We start from the raw sequence: 19,361 nt of genomic DNA, 5'->3' as shown, positions 1-19,361 counted from the left end.
TTTTGGGGGTTATGCTTTAGAGACGGCTGCATTCATGTTAAATAGGGCACCATCGAAATCCGTTGAGACGACGCCTTATGAACTGTGGTTTGGTAAGATACCAAAGTTGTCGTTTCTGAAAGTTTGGGGCTGCGATGCTTATGTGAAAAAGCTTCAACCTGATAAGCTCGAACCCAAATCGGAGAAATGTGTCTTCATAGGATACCCAAAGGAGACTGTTGGGTACACCTTCTATCACAGATCCGAAGGCAAGACTTTTGTTGCTAAATTCGGAGTTTTTCTACAGAAGGAGTTTCTCTCGAAAGAAGTGAGTGGGAGGAAAGTAGAACTTGATGAGGTAACTGTACCTGCTACCCATATCATCAATATTAATCAAGCAGGACGTAGGGTTTTACTTCCATCAAGAGGTAACTGTACCTACTACCCATATCATCAATATTAATCAAGCAGGACGTAGGGTTTTACTTCCATCAAGAGGGCCCGAACCTGGGTAAAACATTGTGTCTCCTGCCTCCTGTTACCATCCGCCTAGACGCACAGTTCGGGACCCCCTACCCGAGATCCGCCGGTTTTGACACCGACATTGGTGCTTTCACTGAGAGCTCCTCTGTGCCGTCGCCATTAGGAAGGATGCCTCATCCCGTCTTTAAAGACGGTACCGTTGCTAAGGGAGCTTTGGCTGTCGGACAAACTCTCCGGCTAGGTAGTTTCCTTATGACCACCTGTTCGGCTGCTGCGCCGACGATGACCTCTCGGGTCATCGGAAGCAATCTTCACGTCAGCTCGGAATTCGCCGAGCATCTAGTTCCAATGGAGCTCTCTTCCCTAAACGAGCTCTTGATTCGCATCGCCGCTCTAGGAGTCGCTATGGATTACGACCAGATTTGGCCTAAGCCCGATCTGAGAGAGATTAACTCTCCCCAGGTCACCCATCACATTGCCATGGTAGAGGGACAGTGCGGCGACCCTTCATCTATCTTAAGGACTAGCTATGTCCGGATTCCCGATCCCTCCAAGCCGGATACCCGCGGAGGGGAGGACATCACTCAAGACCTGAACTTAAAGTCAGGCGACGGGCTAGATTCATTGGACAGCACCGAAGAATCCAAACTTCCGAGTTCGGAAACTCCTTGGCCTCTAGGTCTCAGATTGGGTAAGGTTTCGGATTTGATTCCACCCACCCACCTGTACATAAGCGATCTATCCCAAATTAGGCAAGAGCCCAAAGAAACAGTACATCATTACTGGGCCAGATTCCTCCTGGTTATGAACAGGATAAAGGACTGCCGCGAGGAAGACGCAATTTCATTCTTCTACAATAATTGCTTGGACAAGGGAATCCTCAACGCCATAAGTCGCCGTGATATTACACGCTTCGCTGACTTGGCGTCCATAGTACGAAAGTACTGTGCGATGGAAAGCGCCTGGAAAACCGAAATAAAATTTTGGGACAATCCGGCCCTGAATACAAACCTAGTTCGAAATAAAAGGGTGCATCATCGCCAGACACCCGGGTTCAATACCAAAAAGCAAAAGCCCTCTACAGGGCATGGAACCGTACTTGAAGGATGGCTTAATGGACCCTGTAAAATTCATAGTGCAGAGGGCGCCACACCAACTCACAGCCTTAGAGCATGTTGGATACTCCGGCAGGTGGCAAAAATTGGCGAAGATCTTCTAATTCCAGAAGCCACAGAAAGCCACCCCAGAGACGCCAGTATGGTATTAACAGTCTTCGAGACTTTCGCATCAAATAATATGCAAAAAAGAACACTCCACAGCCTTGCCGAAGTCTACCAAGTAGCAACAATAAACCCATGGAGTGACACGACTATTACTTTTAACGCCAGTGATGAACCTAAATTCCGAACAGCCCGAGCACCAGCCGCATTGGTCCTCAGTCCAATAGTGGACGGCTTTGGTCTTACCAAGGTACTCATGGATGGCGGCAGCGGATTGAACCTCATTTATGAGGAAACCCTTCAAAAAATGGAAATAGACTGGAACCACATTGAGCGAAGCAGCACAACCTTTAGAGGAATAATCCCCAGTCGGGAAGCGCGCTGTACAGGAAAAATCACACTAGATGTGGTGTTCGGCACACCAGATAATTACAGGTCCGAAGAGGTCACGTTCCAAGTGGCCCCGTTCAGTAGTGGATATCATGCTCTGCTAGGGCGGGAAGCATTTACAATCTTCCAAGCAATACCCCATTACGGGTACATGAAGCTCAAGATGCCCGGGCCTAACAGAATCATCACTCTCGCTAGTGATCCGGACATAGCACTCCGCGCCGAAAACAAGACAGCCGCACTGGCCCTCGAGGCGCTATCCGAAGCCCTAGCGGCTGAGGAACTGACTGCGCTGCGCTCCATGGTGAATAGGGACGATGTGATACTCGACAAAAGATCCAAGTCCACCTCCTTTAAACCGGCGGACGAAATAGTCAAATTCTAGGTCCATCCAACGGACCCCAATAAAATAGCTTCCATCGGGGCACAGTTAAACCCTGATGTAGACACCGCACTGCGAGAGTTCCTACGAGAGAACTAGGACATTTTCGCCTGGCACCGTTCAGACATGCCAGGAATCCCACGCAGGCTGGCCGAACATAGCTTAAATATCCTAAAAGGATTCAAGCCAGTCAAACAGGCTCTTCGGCGTTTTTCCGAACCTAAGAGACAAGCCATGGGAGAGGAACTAGCCAAGCTATTGGAGGCCGGATTCATCAAAGATATAAAACACCCGGACTGGCTAGCAAACCTGGTGATGGTACCAAAGAAGGACAAATCCTGGCGCTTGTGCGTTGATTTTAAAGACCTTAACAAGGCTTGCCCAAAGGATCCCTTCCCTCTCCCCCACATCGATCAAATTATCGACGCTACTGCAGGACACGATTCGTTGTGTTTCCTCGATGCATACTCCGGCTACCATCAAATAAAGATGGCAGAGTCAGACCAAGCCGCAACGGCATTCATCACACCATACAGCCCATTCTGCTTCAACACAATGCCCTTCGGCCTCAAAAACGTCGGCGCAACATATCAGCGCATGATTCAGACATGTCTGGCAAACCAGATCGGCAAAACAGTGGAGGCATACGTAGATGATGTGGTCGTTAAAACTAGACATGTCGAATCCCTAGTAGATGACTTGAGGCTAACATTCGATAACCTCCGAACATACGACGTCAAGCTCAACCCGGAAAAATGCGTTTTCGGTGTTCCAGCCGGAAAGCTCTTGGGCTTCATTGTATCCGGTAGAGGAATTGAAGCAAATCCAGCCAAGATCCGAGCAGTATCGCAATTGGATATCCCGAAGGACCTCAAACAAATACAAAAATTAATCGGATGCGTGGCGGCTCTAAGCCACTTTATCTCCTGCTTGGGAGAAAAGGCCCTACCCCTTTACCGCCTCCTTCGGCGCACCAAACACTTCGAGTGGAGAGATGCAGCCACGGCCGGACTCGACGAAATAAAAGCCATCTTGGCAACAAACCCAGTCCTGGCCGTGCCAAACATTGGCGAACCAATGCTATTATACATTGCTACAACCCATCAGGTCGTAAGTGCAGTGCTCGTCGTCGAACGAGAAACGGACGGACACAAATCCCCCCTTCAAAAGTTGGTCTACTATGTGTCCACTGTCCTTACTCCGTGCAAGTCACGGTACCCGCATTATCAAAAGATTGCGTATGCGGTATTTATGGCATCCCGGAAGCTGCGACACTACTTTCAAGAGTGTTCAATAACAGTAGCCTCAGAAGTGCCACTTAACGATATTATAAACAACCGTGACGCGACGGGCCGGATTGCAAAATGGGCCATTGAGCTCCTCCCGTTCGACATAACTTACAAGCCACGCCGAGCTATCAAGTCGCAAGTTTTGGCCGACTTCGTCGCAGAATGGACGGAGGCTGAACTCCCTAAAGAGTACGACACATATTCAAACTGGGTCATGCACTTCGACGGCTCCAAAATGTTGGCCGGTCTAGGGGCTGGCGTCGTTTTGACATCCCCCACAGGAGACACAGTTCAATACGTACTCCAGATAATGTACACAGACTCCAACAATGCAGCCAAATATGAGGCCCTTTTACATGGTCTCCGGATGGCAGTATCCATGGGCATTCAACGCCTAGAGGTGCGCGGGGACTCGAACCTTGCAATATCCCAAATAAATGGAGACTTTGATGCCAAGGATCCAAAAATGGCAGCTTATCGCAACGCCGTCCTAAAAATGTCAGCTCGGTTCGAAGGGCTCGAATTTCACCATATAGCCCGGGAAAATAATCAGGCGGCAGATGTCCTGGCACGCATCGACGCAAAACGCGATGTAGTCCCCCCAACATCTTCTTGGAAAGGCTGTTCAAGCCATCCGTAGTATGGGAAGGGGAACCCGACAATAATAGCTCGGACCCAACCGCACTGCCCGACACCGAACACTCTGACATAATTGGAGGCTCTGCCAATGAAATAACACCTTCAGCCCATGTAATAATGGCCGTCATCGCCCCGTGGACAGAACCATTCCTCGCCTACCTTACTAGGCAGGAACTCCCCGAGGACCAAAATGAGGCACGCTGCATAGTGCGACGATCTAAAGCCTATAAAGTCCATGAGGGAGAGCTTTATAAGAAAAACACTACCGGAGTCCTTCAAAGGTGCATCTCCGAAGAGGAAGGGCGGAACCTCCTGGCTGAAATTCATGCCGGACTCGGCGGTCATCATGCTGTAGCTCGGTCCCTTGTAAGCAAGGCCTTCCGTACATGCTTTTATTGGCCGACGGCCCGTGCATACGCCCAGGACTTAGTCCAAAGATGCGTCGGTTGCCAGCCTTTTGCAAACCAAAGCCATATGCCACCCACGGCCCTCCAAACTATCCCCATCACTTGGCCCTTCGTGGTCTGGGGGCTTGACATGGTTGGACCCCTTAAAGGCGGAACCCACAAGAAAAAATACTTACTGGTCATGGTGGATAACTTCACCAAATGGATAGAAGCCAAGCCTGTTAAGACGGCCAAATCCGGACCGGTGATAGACTTTATATCCGGGGTTGTACACTGTTACGGCGTCCCCCACAGCATCATCACTGATAACGACATGAACTTTACGGCCGACGAGGTAAAACTCTGGTGCAAAAACATGGGCATCAAGCTCAATTATGCTTCCGTCTATCACCCACAAACTAACGGCCATGTCGAACGTGCAAATGGTCTTATCATGAGCGGCATCAAACCCAAATTAGTGCGGTCCCTTAAGGAATCTAATACGCACTGGGTAGAGGAGCTCGACTCCGTACTCTGGGGGCTGCGGACCACGCCGAATCGCACCACCGGATACACACCATTCTTCATGGTGTACGGCGCAGAGGCAGTTTTGCCCTGCGACATAATTCATGACTCACCTCGAGTGCGCATGTACGAAGAAAGAGAAGTCGAGCTCGATTGGCAGGACAGTTTGGACGCCTTGGAGGAAGAGCGTGACGTGGCAAAAGCCCGTCCCGCATTCTATCAATAGCAGGCTCGAAGATACCAAAGCAGAGAAGTATGGGCCAAAAATTACAACGTTGGCGAATTAGTTCTACGGCTGCCGGACAAGAAAAAGGACACACTCAAGCCCAAGTGGGAAGGTCCCTTCATAATTGACCAAGTCCTGACTGGTGGAGCGTACCGCCTGCGAGATGCATCGGATAACCGACTCGAGCCGAACCCATGGAACGCAACCCGTCTCCAAAGATTCTATGCCTAGCACCGGACTCTGTGTTCGTCTCCTTCCTCTGTCCATTTTTATATACTTTCTGTCTTACATTTCTCTCCTTCTCCCCCCTCTCTCTCTCTCCCCTATAGCCCTTAAAGGCTCATAAAGTGACGCGCTATCCGCGCTCATTAAACCTGGGGGCTTCTTGAAACAGAAGCTTATGTATACGGGCTTCATGCCCAACACATGTGTCACACTTCCGCATGTACCTTTTATTCACCATTATATGCATCGATATGACTTAAGTTTTGGCCAAGCTGGGTTGCCTGGCTCCTGTTCTTACCCCTACGTTACCGATTGTTCGGCTAGGTGGTAAAGGGAGCACCTCTGCGATTGTTACTGCCGGGTTAGCCGGATGTGTACCTCAGACTGGGTGAAGCCGAAAGCTAGCGTTCTTAAGGGAATATTCGGTCGGTGAACTATAGATGATCTTTTTTTTCCACTTATTTATCTATACGCCCCAGATGTTTTTCCTGCGTCTCTTTTTGCAGAATGGACATGCACTTTAGGGCATGCCTCCTAGGGAAAGGAACCCCTAATGGAACTATTCTCCCTGGAAGATGTTTCTTACTAACCATGTAATATAACATAACTAGTTGGGCACTTGTCTGTTCAAGCACTAATGACCCCTACGCCTGGTCTCCATGCATACCCCGGTTCTTATATAACCGCGAGGGTATTCGGACACACTCCGGACCGTCAGGTCCCGAGGTTGAAGCGAAAAGGTCGGCCATGAAAAACGATCTACAATCCGGCTAGAAGGCATTACACATGTCAATTAAAATTACATAGTCAAATCTGACTGATTGTATTCCTCTTCAATACCATCTAACAGGCTGTCTAGCTTATAGTCCTGTTGGGAATACTTTGTGGCCAATTCTACTTGGCCGTATACTAAGCTCATAGGGATCTCCTTCCCATCGGGCCCCATGGGTCCGACCTCGGCCATGTGGTTTGGGTCAGCCTTCGTGTACCGCGTCTTCACCATGGCCCAGGCCTCCCTGGCGCCTTGACGGAAGGCCGACATCTTCCACAATCGGAAGCGCCGCCGCGCTCCCTTCAGCTTCTCTACCATCTCTCCAAGGCCTTCGGGCATGGAGACGGATGGCCACAAGGCCTGGGCGACGCCTTGCATCACCTGCCGAACTCGCTCGTGAAGTTGTGAGAGCTCGAGAAGAAGGTCACCCGTAGAACCGGGCATTTCCTCTGCAGGACGACCTGTTAGCATACCTACAGACATCACTCTGTTAGTCGACTTCCTTGCCGAACTCTTTTTTCAAAGTTCGTTTAAGAACTTACTAAATATGCCACGTCGAAGCCGCTGATTCTCCTTAACGGAGTCCAACAGCTGGGCACGAACATCCTTCAGTTCAATGCCCAGCTTGGTGTTGGCATCTTGGAGATTGTTCTTCTCCCGCCTCACCTTTGTCAGCACACTCTCACCAGTCTTCAGCTGGCGTAGGAGTTGTTGCTTTTCCAGATTTAACCCGGCGCCATCTGCAATTTCATTTGTCAGAGTTGCACCCATGCCGCACTTCGCAAAATACTTATCTTTCAAAGCGTATATTACCAGAGGGGGTCTCCTTGGGCTCCCCTGCCACGGCTAGTGCGGCCTCAAGTTGGGCTTTGCACTCTTCCAGCTCCTGGGACAGTAGGGTATTCTTTTCTGTAAGAACCTGCATAACAAATGATCCTTAAATCAATTATTCTAACTGCTTCAAGTCTCGGGGGCTATTGGTATATATATATAATTACCAAAATTTTCTTACTCGTATGTCTTTTACATACTGCTTCGTGGCTCTGGCTATACCATTTTGAGCGGCACGGAGGTACGCATCTCCCGAATTGAAGGCATCCAATGCCTCTTGGGAGAAACAAGCGTCGTGAAGAACTATCCAGCGACGCCTGTGGTTCATGGCACTCTCCACCTCGGAATTGGTGGCAGACAGCCTGTCCGCATCCTCTGTCGGAGGAGCGTCCGGTGCGCGCCTTGTGTTCGCCTCCGCTTCCGGACCAGGCTTTAGAGCCTGGCTGGTGGAGGCGTGATTGGCAACCTCTCTGGATATAGTCCGGCGAGGTCTCTTCATCCTGAAGAGAGCACGAGCATTAATATGCCTTGAAGGAATAACACCTGGGGTTAAGATGGCGTGCTATACCTTTGCGCCGGCGTCTTAGTCCGGACCGTACTTCTTTTCAGCCCACGAGGCCTTGCCGCCCCTCGTTGGCTAGTCGCCGCAGGCTCGGCCTCCCGTCTCAAGGACCTCCCCTGCAAAACACGGTTGTCATACGGCAATCGAAAACAAGCGAGGATAGATCCCTTTTCAAAGTGCTGGGACTTCGGTCTCAGTTACCTGTGAGGCTGGGAGTAGCCCTGGGTAATCGGCCGTAATGGCCACCAAGGCGTTTTCCTTGCTCAATTGATGAAACACCCTATCAATCAGCTCCACAGATAAGTCCGGATCCTCTTGAGAGGTCGGGTCGAGGGACCGTCCCAGATCCTCGGGTTGTGGAGGAGGGCTGTTTATTTCTTTAATAGCCCAGCGCAGTTCCTGCGTTGAAGTCGTTAGACTGAATATTTAACGATGGGAATATAAAACGGATGGGCAAGTAAAAGTGTCCACTTACCCAACTTGGGGGATTGTACATAGAAAATCCACCCTGTGGGTTGACGGGGAGAAATTCCTCCTCTTCTCCCTTGTACAAAGCGGACAAGATCTTTATTAGAGCGGCAGCCGAATCCGGCTCCTTACGGCCGTGGCGGGTGGCGTCGTCCTCCCCGTTGAAGTCCCATATGGGGTGGCCTCTATACTGGAGCGGCTGCACCCCTCGCATGATGCATGCGGCCATGACCCCGATCATGGTCAGTCCGGAATGAGCTAACAATCTTATCCGGCCCATCAGGTAAAGAACGTCCTTGTCGCTTTCCTTCTGAGGGCTCCATGGACGCCAACTTAGGCGCTTCTTTAGGGGAGCACTGTCGAACTCAGGGAGGCCGATCCGGATAGGATCCGGCAGCGGGACGTCCTCTATATAAAACCATTCCGCAGGGCAGTCCTCGGACGCCTTCTTTGGGGTTCCGGAAAGATATCTGGTCCCGACGATGCGCCACACTTCGGCTCCGCCCACTTGATATATTGACCCCTTCTGAGAACGGGGCACAAGGCAGAATAGCCTTTTCCACAGCACGAAATGAGCCTCGCAGCCCAAAAACAGCTCGCAAAGGGCTACGAAGCCCGCGATATGCAATATGGAGGCAGGCGCGAGGTTGTGCAGCTGGAGGCCATAGAACTCCAGGAGCCCCCGGAGAAACGAATGAATTGGAAATCCGAGCCCTCTTATTAAGTAAGGGACAAGGCATACCCGCTCTCCTTTGGAGGGATTGGGGCGCTCTCTGCTTGCTCTCCGCCATTATAGGTGGCAAGTCGGGCTCGAACCGGGACCATATAGGCCGGGGGGAGAAATCCCTTGGTCTGGAGCGTCACTAGCTCGCTGTGCGGGATGGAGCATCTCTCCCAATCTCCAGACTGAGGGCTGGAAGGGCGAGAGGAGGAGCTGCGGCGGCCGGCCATGATAGAATGGACCTCTGTCGGATACACTCTGATGAATACTCGCGGAGGGGAGAAGGTGTGGTTTGGATCTGAATCCTCATCCCCTTAAATAGGCGGCTCATTCACGCGGCTAGGGGTGTAAATATAAAAACACCCTGACTTTTCGTATTCGTTTGACACGTGGAAGACGGCCATTATTGAGCGTAGAAGCCAAGGAGCGCTACATTTACAAGAAACCGGACATTATTCAACAGGTACATGGAATTTGAAGGAGAACCCGCCTTGCAATGCCGAAGACAATCTGTGCGCCGGACTCGTCGTCATTGAAGCCTGGTTCGGGGGCTACTAAGGGAGTCCTGGATTAGGGGGTGTCTGGATAGCCGGACTATACCTTCGGCCGGACTCCTGGACTATGAAGATACAAGATTGAAGACTTCGTCCCGTGTCCGGAAGGGTCTTTCCTTGGTGTGGAAGGCAAGCTTGGCGATATGGATATGTAGATCTCCTACCATTGTAACCGACTTTGTGTAACCCTAGCCCTCTCCGGTGTCTATATAAACCGGAGGGGTTTAGTCCGTAGGAACAACAATCATACCATAGGCTAGCTTCTAGGGTTTAGCCTCCTTGATCTCGTGGTAGATCTACTCTTGTACTACCCATATCATCAATATTAATCAAGCATGACGTAGGGTTTTACCTCCATCAAGAGGGCCCGAACCTGGGTAAAACATTGTGTCCCCTGCCTCCTGTTACCATCCACCTAAACGCACAGTTCGGGACCCCCTACCCGAGATCCGCCGGTTTTGACACCGACAATGATGATCATGAAACTTTGGATCAAGTTGTTACTGAACCTCGTAGGTCAAGCAGAGTAAGATCCGCACCAGAGTGGCACGGTAATCCTGTTCTGGAAGTTATGTTACTAGACCATGACGAAACTACGAACTATGAAGAAGCGATGGTGAGCCCAGATTCCGCAAAATGGCTTGAGGCCATGAAATCTGAGATGGGATCCATGTATGAGAACAAAGTATGGACTTTGGTTGACTTGCCCGGTGATCGGCAAGCAATTGGGAATAAATGGATCTTCAAGAAGAAGACTGACGCTGACGGTAATGTTACTGTCTATAAAGCTCGACTTGTTGCAAAAGGTTTTCGACAAGTTCAAGGGATTGACTATGATGAGACCTTCTCACCCGTAGCGATGCTTAAGTCTGTCCGAATCATGTTAGCAATTTCCGCATTTTATAATTATGAAATTTGGCAAATGGATGTCAAAACTGCATTCCTGAATGGATTTCTGGAAGAAGAGTTGTATATGATGCAGCCAGAAGGTTTTGTCGATCCAAAGGGAGCTAACAAAGTGTGCAAGCTCCAGCGATCCATTTATGGACTGGCGCAAGCCTCTCGGAGTTGGAATAAACACTTTGATAGTGTGATCAAAGCATTTGGTTTTGTACAGACTTTTGGATTAGCCTGTATTTACAAGAATGTGAGTGGGAGCTCTGTAGCATTTCTAATATTATATGTGGATGACATATTGTTGATTGGAAATGATATAGAATTTCTGGATAGCATAAAGGGATACTTGAATAAGAGTTTTTCAATGAAAGACCTCGGTGAAGCTGCTTATACATTGGGCATCAAGATCTATAGAGATAGATCAAGACGCTTAATTGGACTTTCACAAAGCACATACCTTGACAAAGTTTTGAAGAAGATCAAAATGGATCAAGCAAAGAAAGGGTTCTTGCCTGTGTTATAAGGTGTGAATTTGAGTAAGACTCAATGCCCGACCACTGCAGAAGATAGAGAGAAAATGAAAAATGTTCCCTATGCTTCAGCCATAGGCTCTATCATGTATGCAATGCTGTGTAACAGACCTGATGTGTGCCTTGCTATAAGTCTAGCAGGGAGGTACCAAAGTAATCCAGGAGTGGATCACTGGACAACGGTCAAGAACATCCTGAAATACCTGAAAAGGACTAAGGATATGTTTCTCGTTTATGGAGGTGACAAAGAGCTCATCGTAAATGGTTACATTGATGCAAGCTTTGACACTGATTCGGACGATTCTAAATCGCAAACCGGATACGTGTTTACATTGAACGATGGAGCTGTCAGTTGGTGTAGTTCTAAACAAAGCGTTGTGGCGGGATCTACATGTGAAGCGGAGTACATAGCTGCTTCGGAAGCAGCAAATGTAGGAGTCTGGATGAAGGAGTTCATATCCGATCTAGGTGTAATAGCTAGTGCATCGGGTCCAATGAAAATATTTTGTGACAATACTGGTGCAATTGCCTTGGCAAAGGAATCCAGATTTCACAAGAGAACCAAGCACATCAAGAGACGCTTCAATTCCATCTGGGATTTAGTCCAGGTGGGAGACATAGAAATTTGCAAGATACATACGGATCTGAATGTTGCAGACCCGTTGACTAAGCCTCTTCCACGAGCAAAACATGATCAGCACCAAGGCTCCATGGGTGTTAGAATCATTACTGTGTAATCTAGATTATTGACTCTAGTGCAAGTGGGAGACTGAAGGAAATATGCCCTACAGGCAATAATAAAGTTATTATTTATTTCCTTATATCATGATAAATGTTTATTATTCATGCTAAAATTGTATTAACCGGAAACATAATACATGTGTGAATACATAGACAAACAGTATGCCACTAATATGCCTCTACTTGACTAGCTCATTGATCAGAGATGGTTAAGTTTCCTAACCATAGACAAAGAGTTGTCATTTGATTAATGAGATCACATCATTAGGAGAATGATGTGATTGACTTGACCCATTACGTTAGCTTAGCAACCGATCGTTTAGTATGTTGTTATTGCTTTCTTCATGACTTATATATGTTCCTATGACTATGAGATTATGCAACTCCCGTTTACTAGAGGAACACTTTGTGTGCTACCAAACGTCACAACGTAACTGGGTGATTATAAAGGTGCTCTACAGGTGTCTCCAAAGGTACTTGTTGGGTTGGCGTATTTCGAGATTAGAATTTGTCACTACGATTGTCGGAGAGGTATCTCTGGGCCCTCTCGATAATGCACATAACTTAAGCCTTGCAAGCATTGCAACTAATGAGTTAGCTACGGGATGATGTATTACGGAACGAGTAAAGAGACTTGCCGGTAACGAGTTTGAACTAGGTATTTAGATACCAACGATCGAATCTCGGGCAAGTAACATACCGATAACAAAGGGAACAACGTATGTTGTTATGCGGTCTGACTGATAAAGATCTTCGTAGAATATGTGGGAACCAATATGAACATCCAGGTTCCGCTATTGGTTATTGATCGGAGACGTGTCTCGGTCATGTCTACACAGTTCTCGTACCTATAGGGTCCGCACACTTAACGTTTTGATGATAGTTATATTATGAGTTTATATGTTTTGATGTACCAAAGGTTGTTCAGAGTCCCGGATGTGATCACGGACATGACGAGGAGTCTCGAAATGGCCGAGACATGAATATTGATATATTACAAGCCTATGTTTGGATATCGGAAGTGTTCCGGGTGAAATCGGGATTTTACCGAAGTACCGGGAGGTTACCGGAACCCCCCGGGGTCATAATGGGCCTTGGTGGAAAGAGAGGAGAGGCCACCAGGGCAAGGGCCGTGCCCCCTCCCCCTAGTGCGAATAGGACAAGGAGAGGGGGGGGGGCGTCCCCTTCCTTCTTCTCCTCCACCTCTTTCCCCTCTCTCTCCTAGTCCAACAAGTAAAATGGGGGGGGGGAGTCCTACTCCCGGTAGTAGTAGGACTCCTCCTGGCGCGCCCCTCTCTAGGCCGGCCGCACCCCCCTTGCTCCTTTATGTACGGGGGAAGGGGGCACACCATAGACACAACAATTGATTGTTTGATCTTTTAGCCGTGTGCGGTGCCCCGCTCCACCATAGTCCACCTCGATAATACTGTAGCAGTGCTTAGGCGTAGCCCTGCGTCGGTAGAACATCATCATCGTCACCACGCCGTCGTGCTGACGAAACTCTCCCTCAACACTCGGCTGGATCGAAGTTCGAGGGACGTCATCGAGCTGAACATGTGCTGAACTCGGAGGTGCCGTACGTTCGGTACTTGATCGGTCGGATCGTGTAGACGTACGACTACATCAACCGCGTTGTGCTAAAGCTTCCGCTTTCGGTCTACGAGGGTACGTGGACAACACTCTCCCCTCTCGTTGCTATGCATCACCATGATCTTGCGTGTGCGTAGGAATTTTTTTGAAATTACTACATTCCCCAACAACAATCTTATACAGCCAGCTGCTCTAATATGTTCTCTTCTTTGGCAGATAAAAAAGACCCGAAAGTGAAAAATGTGCTGCACTATAACAATCTCATCGAATGCCTTGATCTCCTTCTTATAGTAATTGATTTGATCGACTACCGAGGCAGCACATCAGAGATTAAATTGGCCAGGTTCTTTGTTCTAGAGTCAAGTGTGCTCAAGGTAATGAGGTTTGGCGTTCTCTGGCTCAACAATGAATGGCATGCTGATCACCGCAAGCGTCTAAGCCTAAATGACAAAGTCTCCGCAGAAGCTTAATTTGTTTTTGAAACATCAAGTGGACAGAGACTCGCCCATTAGTGACTTGTTAGGGCGATGGATTTTAGTTTGTACGATAATGTTGCATCCACCTAAAGTAACAAAAGTTCTTACGTAAACTTCCTAGTAATTCCCTCTTCGTAGGTGCAGCATTACTCCTAACATTTGTAATATCAGTTTCAAACTTGTAATATTGCCGTGTCCTATTCCCGCGTTTTCAAAATCCTGCGAATCAAACAGGTCCTGAGTTGGTGATGATGTTGTGCCTGCCATCTTTCACCAATAGCAGTCGGATCTAGATCTGGCGCATACAAACCAAACTTCTCCAGTTTTGCAAAAAGATGCCCGCACTTGTTCCCTATTTACAAAAAACTCCTTGTATCTCACAATCAGCCTTATCTCCTCCCCACCACATCTAGAAGGCCATGGAAAAATCTGGCGCGATGGCCGCTACCGGCGCCGTCCACCCCCAATCTTGGTGTTTCGTGCAATGCACGGGCATCTACGCACGAGAAATTATGTCGAACATGGCTAGTTGTAAGTAGTATAGGTCTACAGCCGTGATGATAGTGACTGCAGACGGTGAGGCTGACTATGGTATGCCGAACATGGCGCTTCGGCGTAGGATCTTGTCACTTCATTGTGAGGAGCAACACATAATAATTTGACCAACGGGTAGTACAGTGCTACTACATTGGTAGTACTACTACTAGTACTAGCACCACCGTCTGGATTTAGTAGTACTACCACGTCCATCTGGATTTAGTATTTTACTAGCAATATCTAGTAATGCATGTCACAAAAAATGTACTACTCCCTCTATAAATAAATACATGGTGTATTGTTTTATTCCTATCAATGAGATAACTTAATGTCTTTTTGCTACTTAATAGGATTACATGCAATGAACTAACCACCGCATGTGATGTTTGGTAGTCTCAAGTCATTGAAAACATGCACGGCCCACATCTCTCATTGGTTGATATGTCACGAAATAAGAAACGAGGAGGGAGTTAATGTACTGTGCCTGAGTTTTTTGGGATTATTTGGTTTTCCTAAGGCGACTTACACAACATTTTTGGTTACATGCATTAACATTTTATTAGTTAAATCAAAGGTCAAAACTTGGCGCAAAATGCATAGGGGACCAATAAACCAGTAAACATCAAAGTTCTCTCGTTTGGCCCCAACTAGAGGTCCGGTGAGATGACTATACTGCACCGGCACAGAGGGGGACACATCTTCATTAAGTTACCGCACTTGCCTTTGGGTGTATGACACGTGGGCCCAACGGGTGGATGGCCAACCTATCATACAGCCAAAGGCAGGTGTAGTAGAGGGGCGAGGAGTAGATGGCCAACACGCACATGAATTCAACGCAGTCTGCACTTCTCATATAAAGGCTCCCGCCAGTCCAATCTACGAAATCCTACACACCTATGCACCCAAGGGCAAGAGTGATCACTCCAATCGCAAGATCAGTTGACTAGAAGCTAGACTCATGGAGGCGAAGAGCGCGAGCATTAACCGGCTGTGCCAGATTGTCCACGACGCTGGCCTGCGGCCCGGCACCGAGGAACGTCTCCAGGTAGTGCTTGAGGCCGCCAGGGCGAGGGGCCGTGAGGGAGTCCTGGATTAGGGGGTCTCCGGACAGCCGGACTATATCCTTTGGCCGGACTGTTGGGCTATGAAGATACAAGAATGAAGACTTCGTCTCATGTCCGGATGGGACTCTCCTTGGCGTGGAAGGCAAGCTAGGCAATACGGATATGTATATCTCCTCTGTTGTAACCGACCTTGTGTAACCCTAGCCCCCTCTGGTGTCTATATAAACCGGAGGGTTTTTAGTCCGTAGGACAACGTGCAATCAGACCATAGGCTAGCTTCTAGGGTTTAGCCTCTCCGATCTCGTGGTAGATCAACTCTTGTACTACTCATATTGTCAAGAATAAATCAAGCAGGACGTAGGGTTTTACCTCCATCAAGAGGGCCCGAACTTGGGTAAAACATCATGTCCCCTGCCTCCTGTTACCATCCGCCTTAGACGCACAGTTCGGGACAACCTACCCGAGATCCGCCGGTTTTGACACTGACATTGGTGCTTTCGTTGAGAGTTCCTCTGATAGGCCTGATGGCTCCTTCGATCATCGATAGCGATGTAGTCCAGGGTGAGATTTTTCTCCCCGGACAAATCTGTGTATTCGGTGGCTTTGCACTATGGGCCAACTCGCTTGGCCATCTGGAGCAGATCGAGAGTTACGCCCCTGGCCACCAGGTCAGGTTTGGAAGCTTAAACTACACGGCCGATATCTGTGAAGACTTGATCTTCGACGAATTCGAGCCCCTGCCTAATGCGCCACATGGTCACGATGAGCATGATTTAGCTCTACCATCAGACAATGTTCAGGAGATCGCACCGGCAACCGCTCCGACCCTCAATTCGGAGCCATTTGCGCCATCCATGGACGGGCGGATAGACCCTGCCATGGAGGCCGTATCCTCAGTGACGATCGAGCCGAGTATCAACCTTACCCTTCACGAGAGCCGTGATGCCAAGCTGCCGGATCCTTCCCCGGCCACTGACTCCGAACCACCTGTGCCCGTGCCTATCGAATCCGACTGGGCGCCGATCATGGAGCTTACCTCCGCGGATATCTTTCAGCACTCTCCCTTCGGCGACATACTGAACTCATTAAGGTCCCTCTCCCTGTCAGGAGAGCCCTAGCCGAACTATGTCCGCTAGGATTGGGATGCGGATGGCGAAGAAATTCGCCACCCACCCACCACCCATTTAATAGCCACTGTCGATGATTTGACCGACATGCTCGACTTTGACTCCGAAGACATCGACAGTATGGAAGACGATGCAGGAGACGAACAGGAACCACTGCCCACAGGGCACTGGACGCCCACTTCATCATATGATGTATACATGGTGGACGCACCCAAATAAAACAACGACGAAGAGCGAAAGGACGCATCGAAGGATTGTTCCCTCGAGAAGCAGTCAAAGCGGTGGCGTAAGTGCCGCTCCAAATCCCACCTTGGCAGAAATAGCGATCATATAAACCCAGCGATAGAGCAAGGTGAGCCAGCGGACGACAAACATGGCATTGAACCATCGTCCGACCACGGCAACATGGAGAATCAAACCGAACAACCCGGCTCCGTTGAAAATAATAGTCCAGACACCGGACAGGCACCCGGAGCAACAGAATGCCCACGAAAGGCTTGTTGCCAGTGCGAGGAGTCTGAAAAAGCAGAAGCAAAGGCTCAAGCCTGCACAAGACACACTCAGAATCAGATGGAGTGAAGTACTCAACACTGCAACAAAGTACGGCGGTACTCGCCACATCAAGAGCTACCCGAAGCGAAAGTTGCTACCTGAATTTGATGAGGAGGCCTTAGATCCCCCGCAACCAAAAAAAACGGCCATCCGGTCGGATAGACGACCTTGTGACCAACATAGACCGGCAAACGACGCTGCACATAGCCAGTACGCGCTCCGTGTGAGGGTTCGCATCAAAAGGATGGCGCAGCCAGATCCATCTACGGACCATGCAAGCGCGCTCTAGTATGCAATGCAACACAACAAACCTCCGAACACCACGGTACACCCAAATACAGGGTGCCACACCCCCCCTATGTTTCACCGATGAGGTGCTGGACCATGAATTTCTAGAGGGATTCAAACCCGTAAACATAGAGGCGTACGACGGAACGACGGACCCTGGGGTATGGATTGAGTACTACATCCTCCATATCCACATGGCTCGAGGAGACGATCTCCATGCCATGAAGTACTTACCCCTCAAGCTCAAAGGGCCAGCTCGGCACTGGCTTAAAAGCCTCCCCGAAAACTCCATTGGAAGCTGGGAAGAGCTCGAAGACACCTTTCTGGAAAATTTTCAAGGGACCTATGTCCGACCACCGGATGCAGGCGATTTAAGTCATATAACTCAACAACCCGGAGAGTCAGCCCGAAAGCTTTGGAACAGGTTCCTCACTAAAAAGAACCAAATAGTCGACTGTCTGGATGCCAAAGCCTTAGCAGCTTTCAAGCACAACATTCGTGACAAATGGCTCGCCAGACACCTCGGCCAAGAAAAGCCGAGAACAATGGCAGCATTAACAAGCCTCATGACCCGCTTTTGCACGGGCGAGGACAACTGGTTAGCCCGATGCAGCACCAGCGACCCAAGTACATCCGAAGTCAGGGACGGAAACGGGAAATCACGACGCAGCAAAAACAAGCGCCAGAATAAAGAAGATAGCCCAAAGAGCACAACGGTAAACACCGGATTTAGAAGCTCTCGGCCAGGTCAAGAAAAGCCGCCCCCAAAGGCAATAGAGAAGAACTGTCTAGCCTAAACAAGATTCTGGATAACATATGTCAGATACACAACACCCCCGATAAGCCTGCCAATTATACCATAGAGAATGTTGGGTTTTCAAGCAGTCCGGCAAGCTCAACGCCGAACATAAGGGGCAGGACGCATGAAGCGAAGATGAGGATGAGCCTCACAAGCAAAGCACTGGGGAACAGAAGAAATTCCCACCAGAAGTCAAAACAGTAAACGTGTTACACGTGATAAAGGGGAGAAACAAAGTGGCACTCCTAGAGACACATGCCCCAGGGCCTATCACCGTGGAGTTCTGCCACTGGTTGTCCCAACCGATCACTTTTGACCACCGGGATTACTCGGCAAGTATCCGGCGTGCAGGATGGGCTGCCTTGGTATTAGACCCAATAATTTACGGATACCACTTCACACGAGTCCTAATGGACGGCGGCAACAGTCTAAACCTGATATATCAGGACACAGTTCACAACATGGGGATAAACCCAACAAAAATTAGCCATAGTAATACTACCTTTAAAGGAGTAATGCCAGGCCCAGAAGCCCATTGCACGGGCTCCCTGCTACTAGAGGTTATATTCGGCCTTCCCGATAACTTCCGCAGCAAAAAGTTAACCTTCCACATCGCTCCGTTCCAAAGTGGCTATCAAGCACTACTCGGACACGAAGCTTTCGCTCGCTTTAACGCAATACCGCATTACGCTTCTTTCATGCTTAAGATGTATGGTCCACGCGGCATCATTACAATAAATGGAAATATTGAGCGCTCCTTGCGCGCCAAAGACAGTGTGGCTACCTTGGCAGCCGCACACTAAAACGGCCTCGCCAACTAAGGCATCCGACAGGTCGTTAAGACCACGGGTGCGGTTAGATGAGTCCGGCACAACTATATGTAATTGATATAGATGACCATCGTGCTACACCCGCCCAGGATACGGCACAATGGAGACACAGGTGCAGACGTGCAGCAGGGACCCGTTCCAAGGATTCTTTTTAGATTAAGACCCTGCGTAAACCTTTTTCATTGTCTCTTGTTGATAAACATCCCCCGGACTCTCAGTACAATTGAGAAGGATGCTGACGTATTGGCATGTGGCCACGTCAGAATATTGCACGTACC

This window comes from Triticum dicoccoides, chromosome 5A (assembly GCF_002162155.2).
Source record: "Triticum dicoccoides isolate Atlit2015 ecotype Zavitan chromosome 5A, WEW_v2.0, whole genome shotgun sequence".
Lineage (NCBI taxonomy): Eukaryota > Viridiplantae > Streptophyta > Magnoliopsida > Poales > Poaceae > Triticum > Triticum dicoccoides.
Note: the sequence above shows the minus strand (reverse complement) of the source record.